Source organism: Spermophilus citellus (assembly GCF_964194105.1).
Source record: "Spermophilus citellus genome assembly, chromosome: 10".
Lineage (NCBI taxonomy): Eukaryota > Metazoa > Chordata > Mammalia > Rodentia > Sciuridae > Spermophilus > Spermophilus citellus.
In genome coordinates, this window is record NC_138197.1 from 94,536,100 (window position 1) to 94,555,304 (window position 19,205).

Below are 19,205 nucleotides of genomic sequence, written 5' to 3' on the forward strand. Positions count from 1 at the left end.
CTCATGTCCTGGGTACCTACTGTTATTAAAGTTAACATGAGTTAAACTAAATCCCTAAACACTTTGCCTCTTTGATGAAAACAGACTACACTGGATTTGAACAAGCCCCATTTGGACTGAGTTTTCAGCTCTCAAAAGTGGTATTATTTAAATCCACAGTACTCTGGGAAATTTAGACACAGAATATAGCTACAGAATATGGTATTAATATACTTCAGAGGATGGGAGTGAAGTTTCCCTAGAAGATCAGTGGCATTCGTGACGTCGATCATCTCACAAAGAGGTCAATCACGAGAACATAAGTTTGAGCTTGGGAGATACATCTCATTCCCTGAGAACAAAGAATATCTTTCTGTTTTTTAGATTAGGAACTTATCTCAAAACACTGAAGCCTGGATACTACAACGGCAATGGTAGTGACAGTGTAGGAGGTACACTGTCCCTGGCTAGCAAGAGTGAAACAAGGACCTGCACAATAAGGAATTCTAAAAGGGTCTGGAATAGAAGCAGCAATTTTATGATGTTCCATATAGGTCTACTTCCTTACCACAAACAATCCTAAAAATGCTCAAAATCCTAAAAACCGTAAAATGGTAAACTATAGTTTCTAGCCTCTGTTTTAGGAAGGGAAATTAAAGGAAAAGAGTAGGCCCCCTAATGGTACGCACAGCTCCAGGGGAATTGTCTGTCCTTTCACAAGAACAAAGTGGCTTTGACAGCAGCAATTATGCTAGAGAAAACTGCACCCATACAGTGATGTCTTTACAGAGGCAGTATAGTTGCAAAAGATAGCTGCAGATAGATTCTGGGGCAGCCAGCAGCCAGCTGGTGTGGAGAATGCCACCTGAGTGAGCATAGCACCTCATGAGTCAGACCACACCATCCACATGTGGTTTTGACCATTGCCAAGAGTTTCTGTTCTTATTCCTAGTCTAATTTATATCTGTGTAGCTGGGTACAATGGTGCATGTCTATAATCCCAGCAGCTAGACAGGCTAAGGCAGGAGGATTCCAAGTTCAAGGCAAGCTTCAGCAATTTAGCAACTTAGCAAGAACTTGTTTTTTAAAAAAAAAATGAGCTGGTATTGCTGTATGTATAAACATGGCTGTATAACCATTGTGATCCTGCAATCTGTACATGTGGAAAAATAAGAATTCATACCCCATTTGAATCAAATGTATGATATGTCAAGATCATTGTATTGTCTTGAGCAACTAATTAAAAAAAAAAATTGCTGGGGATGTGGCTTTGTGTAAAGTGCCCCGGGTTCAATTCCTGGGACTAAAAATAAAAAAAACAAAAAAGATGTAATAATTTACAGATGTGGTAGATCATTTAAGGCAGGAAGGAGAAGAACACAGATGTTGAAATATACATTTACAATAAACATTAAAAAAATTCACAGACTATATGCAGCTAATCAAAATATTTACACAGCACATGAAGGAACCTCTAGTTTTATGAAAAACAGTGATAGAAGGGAAACATTTTACTAATAATATGAAATGTTTTTATTTTTTAACAAGAATTAAAGACTGTCAAAAGTGTTTTATTTGAGAGGAAAAGCTAGGAAATACAACTTAAATCTTTTCTCCCAACTCATATTTTAGAAACAAAAACATGAAAATTGTGTAAATCAGACACATCATGTTTTTAAGAGAAAAGTGCAAAAAAGTTCAAAATGATAAAATAAGCAATTTTGTTGATGTTGCCACATGTAGTTACATATAAGTCTGTTTTTTAAGGCTTATTTAGTTCCCCACTAAATATGATAGATATCATTTTAAATTTCTGGTCCCTTAATAATGCTTTTAGTTACATAATTGATTTTCAAAAAATTGAATAGAAAATACCATTTGGTAAATGATGAAAAGTCAAAATGTGGGCTGGGACTGTGGCTCGCCTAGCACCAGTAGGACCCGGGTTCGATTCTCAGCACCAAATAAATATAAAGGCATTGTGTTGTGTCCATCTACAAAAAGATTCTCTCTCTCTCTCTCTCTCTCTCTCTCTCTCTCTCTCTCTCTCTCAAAAAAGTCAAAATGTATTTTTATATAAGTATTTAAACAACAAAATAATTATAATAAACTTATAATGTATCATCAAAACAAAAACAGGTTTGAGAGTAGAAAGGGGCTCCTAATAATCACTGTATCAAAATAGTATATAAAATTCAGAACTATCCTGAGGAAGATGAGACTTTTGATTTTAATTCTTCAAATCTAAACTGTAATCATACATTGACCTATTTTTAAATTTTTAAAAATTATTTAATTATTATGCAACACAATTAGTTGCTTTTTAAAAACTTGTTCGTGAACTAGAGTTAATGAGACTATATGTTACTATAGAAAGGGGTTAAGGCAAAAAGGGATATTTTAATCTAACCCCTTAACCTCACAAATGAAGGTCCTGTGTCTAAATAGGCTAAAGGTCACGATCAAGGAATGATGTCTGCTGTAGTTTGAATCTGGAATGTCCCTCAAAGGTCCATCCATGTGTTAAAGGCTTGATCACAATTCTGTGGCTTGGGGGTGGCAGTGGTAGTACCTTTAGGAGGTGCGCCTTGAGGAAGGAAGTCAGGTACTGTGCCCTGAAACGGTCTTTGCTTTGCTTCCCACAGCTTTGAGGTAAGCAGCTTCCATTGCCACATGGTCTCACCATGACGTACTGGGCCATAGCACACCCAACCAACCATGGCCAAGTGACCATAGACTGAGCCTCTGAAACTGTGAACCAAAATAAACTTTTTCCTTGATTAATTCTATTTTCTTAAGTAGTTTATCACAGTGATGGAAAGCTGACTAACCCAACATCTAAGCTAAAAGAAACTTTGATGCCCCTAAATTATACTATTTCCTAGATGACAAATGGCAAATCTATGACCTTGATTAAAAGAGTGAACCAAGAAGTTAAAAATATAATTTTAAAAACTACTTCACCAAGTTCTAATAGCCAACATGAAACAATGAGTATTTTCAATAAAATCATTAAAATAATTTTCTAATTATTCTAATTTTCCTTATTCTTTTATGTAACATATATTAACAGAAATTCTTTCAATCTCACTAGTAGAAAAGTTTACCAAAAGTTTACCAAGGGTATCAGAGTGGGGAGAGAAAGGTCTAGATTGGTGACCTGAAAACTTTCTCATCTGGAGAGGAACAGGTTCTAAATAACAAACTGTCAGCCAGCAAGCGCATCCCGATTCAGCCCCTCTGATGTGGTCCATGTAAGCAGCAATGGCTGAGCAAGAGAGAATAAATGTACTGAAAGAACAATAATCTTGTATCCAGATCTAGAAGCTCCAAAATCTGGATAAGAAGGACCAATCCAAAGTAACAAAGGAAATCCCCTTCTCTTGTAGAAATAGTTTATTACAATAATATTGAGACTAATGCAATAGTCTCTGGTGAGTAGACTTTCATTCCCATCTATTTGCAAATAGTAACAAACCTTAAGAATTCAGTTAACTTCAGAATACTTGCACAATTTTGGAGAGGAGTGCAATGGAGGTCTTAAAGAAAAGTACAGAATATTCTGCTGAAGGTTAGAAGAAATATCTTGAGGAATTAATTGAAACAAATAAAATATGATTACTTTTGTATTCCAGGTAGGAGATATCATTTGTACTAGTTTTCAGAAATGTCATTTTCATTATACCTAAATTTAATTATATGAAATACAATGAAGATAAAATGGTAACTAGTAAATGTGCACATTACAGATCATTTATATACATAATTGAATGATTACTACATAATTCCCATACATTAGCTGACAAATTAGAAAAATAAAACAGAGATAAGCATTGTTATATCTGATTAAAGAAATAAAGGCAAGATGTGAGAGGAATATGGAGAAAAGTAAAATATAACAGTAATGACGTGGGCAGCCAATGATAGCATGCTAGGAAGAGAAGTTCTCCTGTTGTTATTTAATGGTAGTTTTGCCTGTTTCAATTTATTTTTTCTTCACAGTAACATTTTACATGCCCAATATACTTCTATATAGGAAAGAACACAGGATCTAAAGGCAAACAAAAAAAAAATGGACTCAGATCCACTACTGACCTTGAACAAATCACTTTTCATCCTTGTTTTCAAGTAGAAACACTTTATTCACAGGGCTTGTTGAGAGAAAGAAATATGATGATTATGTGAGTATGTTCAACATATAGAAGGCCATCATACATGCTAATTTCTGTCTAAGAATCTTTAAAATAATCTTGAGGAATAGTCAAGAATCTTCTTGGGAAGAATGGGTAGAAAAATAAAGAAATATTAAAGGTAGTATGGAACCTTGGAAAGTTTTGTTATAAGTTAGCAGTCATTTAAAAGAGCTCATTATCACTTGATAACCTTTGCAGTTGGCAAAGTACTGTTCTAAAGGTTCTATTATTATATGGTAGACAAGTTGCAATTAACAAAATAGGGAGGAATGAAAACTCAATCTATCAGGAAATTGCCAGTTAGCAGAACAGGGATTAAGAATATAATTGTAGTTTGAGAAAATGCATTAATAATTAAAAAGTCAAGATGGCCCACCCCTTAGAAACTCATGTAACAGGGAATTTATAATAAAAATTATAGCATTTATTAGCTGTGAGAAGAGAAAACTTCACTCCTGAGCATGAAGACTTCTAAAAGAGGACAGGCTACCTGGTTTTCCTACCTGGAAAGATTCCTGTCCTTTTACTCTTTAGTCTGGTCATTACTCTTACCACTCTCAGTCCTCTTTTGAATGTTCTATGGGACCAAAATAAAACCATGCAAGTAACTGTACCTGTACTAAAAATAACAATAACAAATTTAAAAGGAATCCAAGTAGGAAATCAGGACTAGATATATATAAAAAAAAAAAGATTTCTTATGACAAATTAGGGTCACCACTACCAGCATGTTTATTTTATCAGCAATTACAAAATCTAGAATTTCTCCTAACAAATTTCAGAAGTCTCTTGTGATTGATTTAAATATGTTCAAATAAGTCTCCTAAATACCACTTAGTATCTGTTGCTTTTATTTACCTCTTTCAACAACTGTGGCATCAACTCCTGAAGATTAGTGAGAAGATACAAATCATTTTTGTAAATAAATCCAGCAAATCACACCCTCCCCAATTCTCCAAGTCAGACCTAGGCCAGTTCAGCTCACTGTCTAACAGACAGAAAAAGGGCAAAATCTTTATGCTCAACACATCTTAAGACATTCTAGAATTACTAGCAAATTAAATCCAATAGCACATTAAAAAGATTACTACACCATCATACATCTCAGGGATGCAAGGATGGTTCAACATACACAAATCAGTAAACATGATACACCACATTAATGACATGAAGGATAAAAAATAACGACCGTCTCAATAGATGCAGAAAAGGTATTTGATAAAATTCAACACCATTTCATAATAAATAGTCTGAACGAATTAGTAATAGAAGGTATATACATCAACATAACAGAAGACCATAGGTAAAATAGGCAACAACCAGTAATATATTGAATGGGGGGAAGAAAAACTCTTTCTAACATCTGCATACCTACTTTCACCCCTTTCATTCAACAGAATATTGGAAGTCCTAGCCAGAACAATCACGCAAGAGAAAAAAAAAAAAACAGCATCCAGTTGGAAAATAAGTCACAGAATTGTTACTGTTCACAGATGACATGATCTTATATATAGAAAGAGAGTTCATCAAAAACTATTCAAACTAATAAATTTACTCAGTAAAGTTGCAGGATGCAAAATCAACATATAAAAATTAGAGTTACTGGAGTTGCTATTTGCCAACTGTGAATTATCTAAAATAGAAATCAAAAAAGCAACCCTGTTTACAATAGCTACAAAAAGAGAAACAAAACCTTAGGAATAAATTAACAAAAGAAGTGAAGGATCTCTATAATAAAAATGATAAAACATTGATGGAAGAAATTCAAGAGGACACAAAAGAATATCCCATGTTCATGGATTGGAAGACTCAATATTTTTAAAATCCTTGTGCTGTCATGCACAGTGGTGCACGTCTGTAATCCTAGCAGCTTGGGAGACTGACCCAGGAGGATGGCAAGTTCAAAGTCGACCTGAGCAAAAGCAGGTGCTAAGCAACTCAGTGAGATCCTGTCTCTAAATAAAATACAAAATAGAGCTGGGGATGTTGCTCAGTGGTTGAGTACCTTGTGCTACAGGAAATCTATAGATTCAATGCATTCCCACATACCAATGATATTCTTTGAAGAACTAGATAGAATAATCCTAAAGTTTGTATGGAACCCAAAAAGACCCTAAATAGCCAAAGTAATCTTGAACAAATAGAACAAAGCAGCAAAAAAAATTTACACTACTTGTCTTAAAAATTTACTACAAAGTTCCAGTAATCAAAACAGCATGGTATGGACATAAAAACAGACACATAGACCTGTGTAACAGAATAGAGTGCCTAGAAGTAAACCCACATACCTATAGCCATTTAATTTTTGATAAAGGTGCTAGGAACATGTATTGAATAAAGAACGGTATTTTTAATAAATTGTGCCGGCAAAAGTATGTATACACATGGAGAAGAATGAAACTAGACTCATAGAATGAAACTGGTAATATAATCTTATCAGTTATAAAACCAACTCAAAATTGATTAAAGATTTAAATATAAGACATGAAACTAAACAAAGAAAACACAGAGAACTGCTTCAGGACTAGTTCAGGGCAAAGTTTTTTGAACAAGACCCCAAAAGCATAGGAAACAAAGCAACAATAGACAAGTGGTATTACATCAAATTAAGAAGTGTCTGCACAGCAAAATAAATAATCCCATCAGAGTACAAGACACCTATAGAATGGGAGAAAATGTTTGCAAGAGATCAATATGCAGAATATATAAAGAATTTGAAAATCTCAATAGAAAAAGGAAAAATGTGATTTAAAACCACCTAGGAAATATACCTTATGAAATATTTCTCATAAGAAAATATACAAATAGCCAATAGGTATATTAAAAATGTTCACCATCACTAATCATCAAGGAAATGAAAATCAAAACCACAATATGATATCATCTTACTCCATTAAGAATGGCTTTTATCAAAAAGATAAGGAAAACGGACTCTTACACAGTGATAGTGGGAATGTAAATTATTACATCCATTATGGGAAACAGTATGAAGCCTCCTCAAAAAATTAAAAATACAACTACACATGATCCACCAATCCCACAACTAGATACATAATATCTAGTGAGAATGAAATCAGTATGGCAAAGAGACATTTGTACTTTCATATTTATTGCAGCCCTATTCACAATAGCCAATAAATGAAAACATCTGAAGTGTCCATCAACAGATGAAAAAAGAAAACATGGTACATACACAATGGAATACTACTCAGCCATGCAAAACGAAATCATATCATTTACCTCAACATTAGAGATCATAATGTTATATGAAATATATATAGAAATAAGCCAGGCACAGAAATCCAAGTACCACACGCTATTTTATTCATATGTGGAATGTAGAAAAAAATCAATCTCATATAAATCAAAAGTAAAATGGTGATTACCAAAGGCTTGGGGAGTAGGAGTAGGGCTATAGTTACCTAGGAGTAAGAAGTTCTGATATGCTATTGCACAGTAGGAGTAAAGATACAAAGCACATGCTGTAATTTCAAAAAGTTGGAAGAAAGGATGGTAAATGCTTTCACCATAAAGAAATGACAAACATTTGAGAAGGCAGATGATTTAAACATCACACAATTTATACATGTATCAAACATCACATGGTATCTCATTAATAGGTATAATTTTATGTTTTATGTAAAAATAATTTTATGTTAAAAATAAATTTTAAAAAATAAAATAATCAGTAAAATATACATTCCAGGAAAGTAACTCCTTTTTTTCCAAATGTGTAATTTTCATATTTTTATAAGAAATCAGAAGGTCATTTTTCTTTGTTCTTCTGTTGTCTTTAATTTTGGGAGCTAAATAGATCCTCCCAGACCCTGGACTAAAAATCTGAAGAGGACACATTTCAGAAACTGGCTTAATAAAATAAAGGGTTAGTTACATAAATTTAAGTAACAAAATATAAGTCTAAGCAATACATCATAAATTATCATTCCTTGTTCTTCCACATACAAAATTCCTCATCGTTCTCAGGAAGTTCCATGTCTTACCTGGAAACAGGTATTGGAGTCCATCTCCCTCTCCTCCTCAGCTCTACATTTCTAAACTGAGCTATGCTGGCTAACACAAGGGCAAACAGCAGACTGTAGTCAACAGTGGGGCTTAACCTCAGGTGGGCCACAGCTGAATTTGTCATCCTTTTAGGACTTTTGTCTTGGAAGATTAAAAATAGCCCTGTGAGAATATACCTATGTGTTGCCTTCATGATAACATAACTAGAAGCTAATCACACAATTTGACCCTAGTGATGTCACAAGAAACTGAAAATATTTGAATGTTAATTCTAGGAGACAAGATTTGTCAAAAACAGATTTTTCAACCATTTGAGTAAAATTTAAGGGCAGCATTACTGAGATCCAAAAAAAACTCAACAAGGCCCTGTTTGGCCCTTCTTGTAAGATGTTCTTCCTTAAGAGCTGAAGACAATAGCCAAGGGTCAAGTAGTCCTCTTTAAGGGAACCAGTGGAAGAGAAGCTGTCTTAATGAAGCTAATGGATGTCATCTTGTCTTTATAGAGACTTTAACCCTTGAAACTGAATGCATGAAATACAATTCAAATTGAACCATGAGCTTCAGTTTTCACTTTCTCCTACCTTCAAGTCCAGGCTTTTGTAGACCCAATTCACACTCCAAGGTCCCCACTAGTTCTTCTGCATCATCCAAGGCATTGTCATGGAACACCAAAGGGTTCTGCACACACACACTCCGAGAACAAGAGTTAATCTGCAGTCAGCATTTGCACATCATGACCTACTAAAAACACCTGCATGCATAAATACAGCTGAACAAATGTTTGATGCATGATAATTACCCTAATATATGAGATATAGGTTGATATTTGCAACTCTATTTTAATAAAATTTTACAAACTGGTTAGTTTGATCTAATAATGGGTTTTATCCAGCAGTTTAAATAAATTTATTTTGCTTTCCATCCAATTTACAATTTTACTCTGGAAATCTATCAGTGCACAAGCAAAAAAATTTCATTGTAGAATTATCTGCTCCTCAGGCCTACCACTCATTTTTTTTTCCTCTCTTTCTTTCTGTTTTGGTCCAAGTGAGTAATTATGCCAAGTACAATTACACGATTCTCAATTGATTAAAACCATACATCTTCACTCTTTAGTAAATCTGAGTGGAAGCCTTGTCCTATCGGAAAAATAAACATATATATCAACTATATTCATACACACATAAGCAAACACTAGTAAAGGCCTGAAAGGCTGTACCCTAATTTTATAATAGTGATCATCTCAGGAACATAGGAGAGAAGAGAAAGAGAAAAGAAAGAGAATTAAAGACTACACTTTTTATATTTATTCATGAATGCATGTTTTTACAATAGGCTTATTATTAAAGTGTTAAAATTGATTGACATATGCTTTTTTAATATTTGAAATATATAAAGACAAATATTTAATCTCTATTTTCCCACTTTCCAAATAAAATCAATATTTATAATTTGATAAATTTTCTTTTGGTCTTTTCTACTATGAACACACAGATACACACATACATATAAGAGTACTATAATTATAATGAATATAGATTTTTGTTGCTTTTTAGTTAGAACAATAATAAAGAATAGTTATTTATGTTTTTAAAAGAATTTTAGCAACTTAACTTTTCATAATTTTTACAGTTCATCAAGTGATATTTTATGAAATAGAAAAGTAATTATTTATTATTCCAGAAGAAAAAAATAACAAAATTTAAAACCAAATAATGGGTTTAACACTAGTTTAGATGCAAATAGTGAGAGAATTACTAAAGTGATAAGCAAATCAAACTACAAAGAAACACAGAGGAAAGGATAAAAGTATGGAAGCAAAGGTAAGAGGCACAGAGAACAGAATGAGAAAGTCTAAACTGTGAACAAATTGTATTTCCAGGAAAAGAGGGGACAGACATGGGACAGAAGAAATATTTCAGCAATGGCTAAGGACATTCCAAAGTGGAACATTTGGATTCCAACAAGTTTAATAGAAAGAAGTCCTTGCTGAGGTAAATCTTAGTAAAATTGACAATGATCACAAACAAAAAGATCATCTGTAAAATGATGGAAACATGGAAAATTACCTCAAAATGGGCTACAATTACACTCAGAGTTGACATATCAACAGAACCAATGGAAGCTAGAAGATGATGATATATTTAAAGTAAATACACACATTTAAAGCATATTTTTTAAACAAAATGTTGATATTTGTATATTCTGAAATTTATATGTTGAAGTCCTAGCCCCCCAATATGACTGTATTTGGACACAGGACCTGTGAAGAGGTAAGAAAGTTAAATGAGGTCTTAAGATTAAGCCCCTAGTCTAATAGGGCTAGTGCCCTGGTAAGAAAAGGAAGAGCCCCCAGTGTGCTTATGCCTTCTCTCTGCCATGTGAGAGCACAGTGATAAGGCAGTGGACAAATTAGGATGATAGCCCTCTCTAGGAACCTAATTGACCAGTAACTTGACTTTTGATTTACCATAAGAAAATACTTTTTTGTTGTTGTTTAAGCTACCCTGTCTATGGTTTAGTGTTACAAAAGCCCTAGAAAACTAATGCTGAAAATTAGTGCTTCTATAGTTTGGATCTAGAATATCCTGAAAAGGCTCATGTGTTAAGTCATGGTCCCCAACTGGATCCCACTGGGATATAACAGAACTTTTAAGAAGTGGGGCATGGTGGGATAAACAAAAACTGAGAAAATTCATTGCCGGAAGACTGATTGTAAAAGAATATCCAAGGGCATTTTTAGTAAAGAAGATATAACCAGATGAAGGGTATAAAAAAAAGAAAAAAGAATAAGAAGTAGTAAATAAAATAAGTTGTGAGTAAATATATTTGAATATTGATTGTGTAAAACTAACATCAAAGAATAGCACTTACATGGGGGTGGTGATAAATGGCATTAAAAATGCTCTAAGATTATTAAACTTCCCAAGAACAGGTTAAAAATAACAGTATTTAACTTTGATAAGCCAAGGATGCATTTATAACCCTTTAGTTAACACTGACAATACGTAAATTTTAAGATTTTAAAGGATAAGAGAAATGGAAAATATTAAAAATATCAATCCAAAAGGAGGAAATAAGAAATAAAAGACAGGGCGAATACAAAGTAGATAATAAGATGGCAGATTTAAATAAAAGTAGAGCTGAAATAATCAAATTTAAATGTAATTATTAAACATGCTAATTAAAAGATGGACTATTAAACTATATTTAACAGACAAAAATTAACTATATGCTATATAAAAGACATATCTGAACACGAGAATTCAGAAAAATAAGAATAAAAGGATGGGGTGGTAATTAGTATAAGATTATTCCATGCTTATATAAGACTTCAAACATTAACAAAGAAAATTGATATAGTTAAATATAGCTAAATAGATTTTAAGATATAAGTAAGTAGATTTTAAGAGCAACATGTAATAAAATGATAATAATAACAAAAGTTTTAGAGGCTCAATTGCAGGAAAATGGAACAATTCTGATTAGAATAATTGATACACAAAACAACATAGTTCAAAATACATAAGCATAATTGACTGAAGTACAAAAGAAAGAAAGTCTAATTCAAATTTTAATAGTAACACCAGCAAAAAAAATAAAATAAATAAAATCCAACTGAACCTAGAAAACTCTACAAGTATAAGAAAAACTAAAATGGTTGTTGACTTATGCCACTGAGCTTTGGGGTGGTATGCAATAATACAGAAGTCATGTAAGTTCCACTGCCCAAGAGTTAAGAGTATGCCTCTCAGAGCTTGGTGTCTGGCCCTTCCAGTTCCTTAGTGCTCTCCTAGGACGTGATGGACACATGAAGAACTGTAAACTTACATAGCACTTTCTGGAAGAGTTGCTTCCCAGCACTTACTGTTGTTGATCAACAATTATATATCCATGAGATGGCTAAAATTCATAACTTTCCTATGTACATATATGAATACCCCACAGTGAATCTCACCATTGTGTACATTCACAAGACTGGGGTGGAAATTAGTATAAGATATATTCCATGCTTATATAATTATATCAAAATGGGCTCTACTGTCGTGTAAAACTAAAAAAGAACCAATAAAATAAGATTTTTTTTTAGAAAAATGGCTAAAATTAAAGAGGAAAGAATAATATCAAACAAGAATTATTATGCATTTTTAGTAAGCATATAATTGAACAAATTTAGAAGCCATTCTAGTATTATCCACTAAAGATAAAAATATTCATACCCTATGTCCCAGCAAGTCCACTCTGGATGTAGACAAGTACATATGCATTGGATATATGTATAAGAATATTCATAGAAGAGTTATTCATAATTTCCCCAGACTGAGAACTCCCAAATTTTATGACTGTTAGAACAAAGAAATAGAGAATATTCCAACAATGGAGTAGTATAAACCAATTAAAATTAATTAATTATGTTACTTGCAAAAACATGAAAAAAACCTCATAAATACCTTACAAATACAACTTTCAGCAAAGAATGTCAAATATATAATAATGTGTAATTCCACTTGGAAAGTAGTTATTACTAAAGCATATCATTTAAAAGTATACCTGTGGGCTATAATACTCCAAAAGAAAGTGAAGAGAGGCCACTACAAAGTCAAAATTGTGATAATCTCTGTCAAGAAGAATGAAAAAGATAATAACAGGACAGGAGATGAAGGGGATCTTTTTGAAAATCTGTCAATGTTCTATTTCTTGAAATAGAACATTTGGGTGGGTTATACAGACAACCACTTAAAAATAATTTATTGAGTTGTAACTTTTTGTTTTGTGGTTTGTTTTGGTTTTATATGCATGCTTTATAATTTTTTAAATGTTTAATATAAATAAATAAATGAAAACCTTTTATGAAAATGTATAACCTTTCCTGTTGTGATCTGAATAACATGGCACAGTAGCAAATTTAAAGTTCCTTAACACTCTGGTGATGGCCCACATTCTTCTTTGAATGTGTATCTGCTTCCCTTTCTAAATCTGTCAGTGTAGGAAGCAAAAAAAGTTAATTAATATAAAAATCATTTAAAAACAGATGCTGATGTAATAGAACATTTAGTTTTCATATAAAACACATACATAATTCACTTGTAAATATTTATCCAAAGCAAATAAAGGCATATGTTCACAGAAAAACTGAACAAGAACACTCAAAACCATTTTATTTATAATTGCCCCAAACTTGAAATAATACAAGTGTAATAACATAATTTGTAGTGTATCTACACAACACATTGAAGAACAATTTGTAGTGTATGCAAAGAAATACTTTCCAGCAATATGAAGGATTGCACTACCAATTCACCCAACCACAGGAATGAATCCAGTGACTTGTTGATGACTGGATCTTCAGGGTAGGGAAAACCGTAGTATGCATTACTGACCAATTTCCACGAGGTAAATATTCCCCCCAGAGCCCATGACAGCTACCAACTGGAAGTCAGTGAATGCAGAATTGGGAAGAGATGAACACCACTGGCTCTCCACCTCAACTGAGCTGGCTTCTGAATGCTGCTGGATGAATTTCACAGTTTTCTGATTTAAAGAAGGCCAGGCACAAAAGAGTACGCTTTTTGCAATTTCAGTCCTATGAAGTTGTACAGAACCAATATAAAATGAAAAAAAAAATAAAGTGGTCCCATCTGAGGCATTAGTGGATTTCCTGGGAAAAAACAGGAGGAAACTTTCTGGAGAGACGGAAATATTCTATACTGTGGTAAGTCTGGGTGATACACAGGAATATCCATTTGTCAGAACTGTACAGGGAAGATTTATGCATTTCAAAACATACAAATTTTTCTTTAAAATGAGCCATAGAAAAATAATAAGATGAATCATTTTGAAGACAGTGAGTGAAAGTATATATAAAAATACAAGAAAGATAGGAAGTTGATAATTACTGAAACAGGGTGTTGGGTATATGAGAACTTATTATATTAATCTGTTTACTGTATACAGGTTTAAAATTTCCTGCAAAAAGCATAAATGGATGTAAATTCACAAATTTTTCTATGCAGTATGATGACTTTTTCTTTGTGCAGGGGTCCTCTTATGTCTTTAGATATGCATTACCCCCCATATTTCTGGGTGTTTTGCATTTATAGTAGAAAGACAACTTAAAAACAAATGTAAAACCATCTTATACATAATTTTAAATTGTTAAATATTTTTCCCATACAATTTTTCCCTTTTACATTGTTTTATCTATACATAATTGGAGAGGTTTTTTTTAAGTCACCTTAATTTATTGTGTCTTTCCCTAACATTAAATTTAGCTGCCATAAAATCAATAAACCTCTTTCACTTTAAATTTATGTAATTTTAAGCATGTAATTAAAATAATAGTATACTTGGTTCTTAAAGATTTTGGAACAAACTCCAACCAAACTAAAACTCAGTTAACCCTTGATAAGCAAATAAAAACTCTACAACTCGAGTGATATGCAGGGAAACCAGGGTATATCAGAATACTTCTTAACCGTTCTGAAGCTTGCTGTATTAGGTGACACTTCCCATTCTCTCTATCAAACACATCCACCAATGTCCACAACTATTAGAGTCCTAGATTGTCTCATAGAAGCCTGTTAATCTATAATTTGCCTGAATTATGCACTATTGATAAATTCATTCTTAACTAAAATGCGTATCATGCTGCCTATGGAAAAATGTATTTTGAGTATCCACTTACACACATTTCCACTTTCCACTAACAGCAGTTTTACCAGCGTTGACCCCTTAGGACATGAGGAGAGATTTATCAGTAACTTGCAAACTTGGTGCTTCTACTTAAGTCACAACTCTCTCAATAATCTGAAGAAGGCCAGAGGCAAAGATGACGTATTTTCTAAATTAAAATTAATTGAATTCAGATAGTATGAATTTCAAGAAAACTGATATAAAATGGAAAAAAAATATTAAGAGTTGTCACCTTGCCAGAAGTGGGGGTGTATGCCTATAATCCCAGCAGCTCAGGAAACTGACGCAGGAGTATCGAGAGTTAAAGCCAGTCTCTGCAATTCAGTGAGACTCTAAGCAACTTAGAGAGACCCTGCCTCTAAATCAAATATTAAAAAGGACTGGGGATGTTGCTCAATGGTTAAGCACCCCTATATTCAATCCCCAGTAGCAAAAAAAAAAAAAAAAAAAAAAAAGGACAGTCACCTTGAGGGATGGTGGGTAGTTTACTGAAAAGGGATATGAGTGAATTTTATACATATGCAAAGAGTATCCACCCACAGGGACTTTGGAGCAACAATCTGATATACTCCTAGGAATGGTTGAAAGGAATAAAGAAAACCAGACCCAGCTCTATTTATCTGTTTATCTAGCCTGAACTCACCTTGGACAAAAGATTGTTTGTCTGTTGTATTGTTTTACTTCCTGGAGAGGAAGTTAGAATATGAATAAAGAATGATTTTTTTTTGTTCTGTAAGAAACTATGATCAGATATATTCTGGCCAATGGATTGCCTTCAATGGTTAACAATGAGCCTTCCTCTTGGTCCTTTAAAAGTCAAGAGAACAGGACAGAATAACAACTCTGTGACTGACAGATCCACAGAAAACCTCTGAACACCTGTGCAGACTGGCCCTGAGGCCAGTAGTTCCATTCATGTGCACCTTTTGGAAAATCTAGGTAATCTGACCCCCTGCATTCTCTCTTAAGGTTAAGAAATCTTAATTTCATATACAATAATAGAAATAGAGCACTTAACTTGCACCAGGGATTATCTCATTTGAACTTCCCTGTAGACCTGGGGGTAAGGGAGGAATAATCATTATCCATATTGTTAAAAATGGTGAAAAGTTGCTGGGATAGTTTGAAGAAGTATCCCCAGATTGCCTAGCTAACAAAAACTAGAGCCTGGATTCCAACCCGTGTGATCTTACTCCAGGGTGCACAATATTAACCACTAAGAAGTCAATTCATTAATGCAATTTAGAGAGTTTGGGGGAACATTGGCAAAGTACGATTATGACTAGCCAGCAAGTTAAAAGATGTAGCTAATAAATTCTGGCCTCAACCTGGCCAGTGATCCAATATTTCTAAGAGATGATAACAAAAATGGTCTGATGAAAAAAAAGCTAGCAGAGAAATTTTTATGTCTATATTTTATTTAGAGACAGGGTATTTTATTTATATAAACACATATAGACAAACATGTGTTTGCTCCTAATGTACTTCCTCTGTCTCAAGAACAGGAAGCAAACATGTCTGAATTTGTAAAAAAATGAAAACAAAGTAGTAAAATAAATGATTCCAATATATACTATGAGGCATTTAAAATCTGATAATTCATGCCTGATGCAAGCAGCATGAATATGTAATGGTACACATTTATTTCTTCTGTTTTCTTCATGAAAGCTGGGGCAAACATGATAATGTTCTAAAATGCAAGAGAATGCTGTTAAAAAAATTCAGGCTTCACCTCTTACTCTGTCTTCCCCCTTGGCTGGAAAAAAATGTAGAGTTCTTTTTGATCCGGCCAAGAGGGAAGATAAAATAAAAATACATTTTTCTATCTTATCAAAAAGTTAGAAAGAACAGACCATATTAACATTATTGCTAAACACAATGTTCCAAGACCCTTAGGATAAATAATTACAGAAATAGATATCTTATTGTTTAAAAACAACTCCTTGTTTACCATCTTCAGATATTTTTCTCCTGTGATTAAATGTATCAAAGTATTATAAGAAGATAATAGCATAAATAGTCACATGAATGTGGGCAAGTCACTAAAATTCTTATCTAAGACAAGGGAGCTGGTGTCAAGGCTCTGACTCTGAATTCTCCTCGAGTCTTACGTAGGTCTCTACTATGGCATAGTTGAGATGAGAAGGACAATGAAGAGATTATCCATGTGTTCATTCAAATTTCTCCTTTCACTTCTCCATTCTGCATAGAGATACCTACGAAATGGTAGAGTCTGAGCTAAACGAGGCATTTGACATCTCTGACAGTTTGCCTCTAGCAGTGTGTCTGAGTTTTGAAAAGTCATTAGACTTCAGTGTTATGTATTCCAAAGCCCCATGAAGCTGGAACTGTTGTGATAAATCTTGTAAAAAAAAATAATAATCTCATTTGAGTAGCAATAGAAAAAAAAAAGAAAGAAAGAAAGAAAAAAGGCCTGAATAACACTTACAGGAAGCTCCAGCTGATTGGAAATAAATGGGCTCTGTCCTCAGCAACAGCTGCAACAACAGCAGGCTGAGCCTTGATAGGTGGACAGGCACAGAACAAGCTGGGCTGGGGCCTGGAATTTCCCGAAATGAAATCTGAGAACTGTTTAGGTTGACCTTTTCTCTCTCAGCACAGTTGACCCTTAAGAAACAAGAGATGACACATCCCAAAGCGCACTAAACTTTTACAAGGACATCTCTAAAAAATTATAAAAAAAAGAAAAGAAAAGAAAGAAAGAAGAAAAAAGAGAAAGAAAAGTAAATGTTGGAAAATCATGGGAGTCCTCTTGCAATGCTGGGAGAATAACTAGGTTGGCCTGACTGCCTTATATTTGAGGAACAAAGAAAGAAATTATTTAACAATTATATATGCTGTGTCTGTTATGGAATGCTTAGTTTCCAGAAAACAGATTTATCTGACGATTATAACCAGGCTTTCTATGCTGCAGGACCCACTTCCACATAGCAGTCAGGGTTACAATGACATAAAACAGAGCACCATGAACTGTATTTAGAAAGACTGATCCTGGGTGGGGGGGGGGGGGTTAGTGGCAAGAAAGATTGAAATGCAACATGAAGGGGGAAATACGTTCTTTTTCAATAGCATGACAGCCTCAACAGTGATTTCCAGAGAATTGAAGAAAGAATTTTTCTTAGCGGAAAAATCACTTAAGTGGAGTCACTTCCTGGTAAATGCATAAAGATACACCTTAAAACTAGGTTCATCATATAAAAAGTAGGGCCATTCTGACACCCAGCCTCTCAGTTGTCCACTTCCATCTATCCTAACATAATGGACCTAGTAAGTTGAAATATAACTAGAAATACTTCTGCTGGCTATGACTGTATCAAGTCACTCTGCCCTTGCTTTGCTCTGTTGGGTCCTTATAATAGATTCTTAAGTAACTGAGTAAAAAGTATACCCCACTTTCACAAGCATAAAAGAAATAAGAGCTATCATGAGGACAATCTAGTAGGAAGTATATAGAAATGGAATTCTTGAGAATCACATAGTTGGGAGAGAACTTGAAAGTGGTTTGACCATAAAGTTTGGAAACAGGCAAATGCTTGCATTTGTCAGTGCTAAAGAATGCCTTCAGTTGATGAACTAAGAGAAGACCATTCAGAGTATTCTAGAGGGTGGTGAACCACCTCCATGGCACTAGGGTGGTAGAGTTGGATGTCATACAGAGACTGATACAGATGCTACAGCGCATGCCATGCTCATTGAAATTTTGGACTACACCTTGTGAATGAGGGCAACACACTGAACATACCACATATGATAATAAGATAACATCCATGAACTATTCACACGTATTTTCCTGTTTCTGGGTTTTACTGATACCCTGCAAATTCCTCTTCCATTGAACAAAGCAAGTAAATGTGTTCTGACCTCTTCTGGATGTCCAGGTCAAAAATCTTATTGACAATATGAGTAGAAGATGTTAGCTCTTGAAAAACAAAGAGGTGTGTGACCTCTGTAAAACTGTCCAGAGAATGGACAAGAAAATTAATATTCTTGTCATCCATGCTGTCAAATAGACCTCATAATGGAAACTGCCACACATAAACTCCATTTAACCCTTATGAATTTGCAAGGTAGACACAGTGCCTAATCCTCATTACCATCCTGTAAAGTGCTTTTTAGGCTACAAAAAGGTCAAGGAACTGGGATTTAACTCATTTCTTCTACTTTTAAAGTTAATCACTTCTTCTCCATGCCACATTATTTATACCAATTTTGCAAATGCATAAAACGGGACTGTAAAAGGTTGAAAGTTTGCTTAAAATTATAGAGGCCATATACGACAAAATTAACATTAAAACC

At 33.8% G+C, this 19,205-nt stretch overlaps 1 long non-coding RNA gene across 2 annotated transcripts in view; it reads right to left on the bottom strand.

Moving 5' to 3' along the window:
• The window catches only part of LOC308658553, a 110,104-nt gene extending 92,718 nt beyond the window's left edge, over positions 1–17,386 (bottom strand). For both annotated transcript variants that reach the window (XR_014024189.1, XR_014024190.1), the window contains exons 1-2: positions 17,338–17,386; positions 8,777–8,886 (exon numbers count right to left, since the gene is read on the bottom strand). This is a non-coding gene — a long non-coding RNA (uncharacterized lncRNA). The remainder of the gene's footprint in view (positions 1–8,776; positions 8,887–17,337) is intronic.
• Between the last annotated feature and the right edge of the window lie 1,819 nt (positions 17,387–19,205).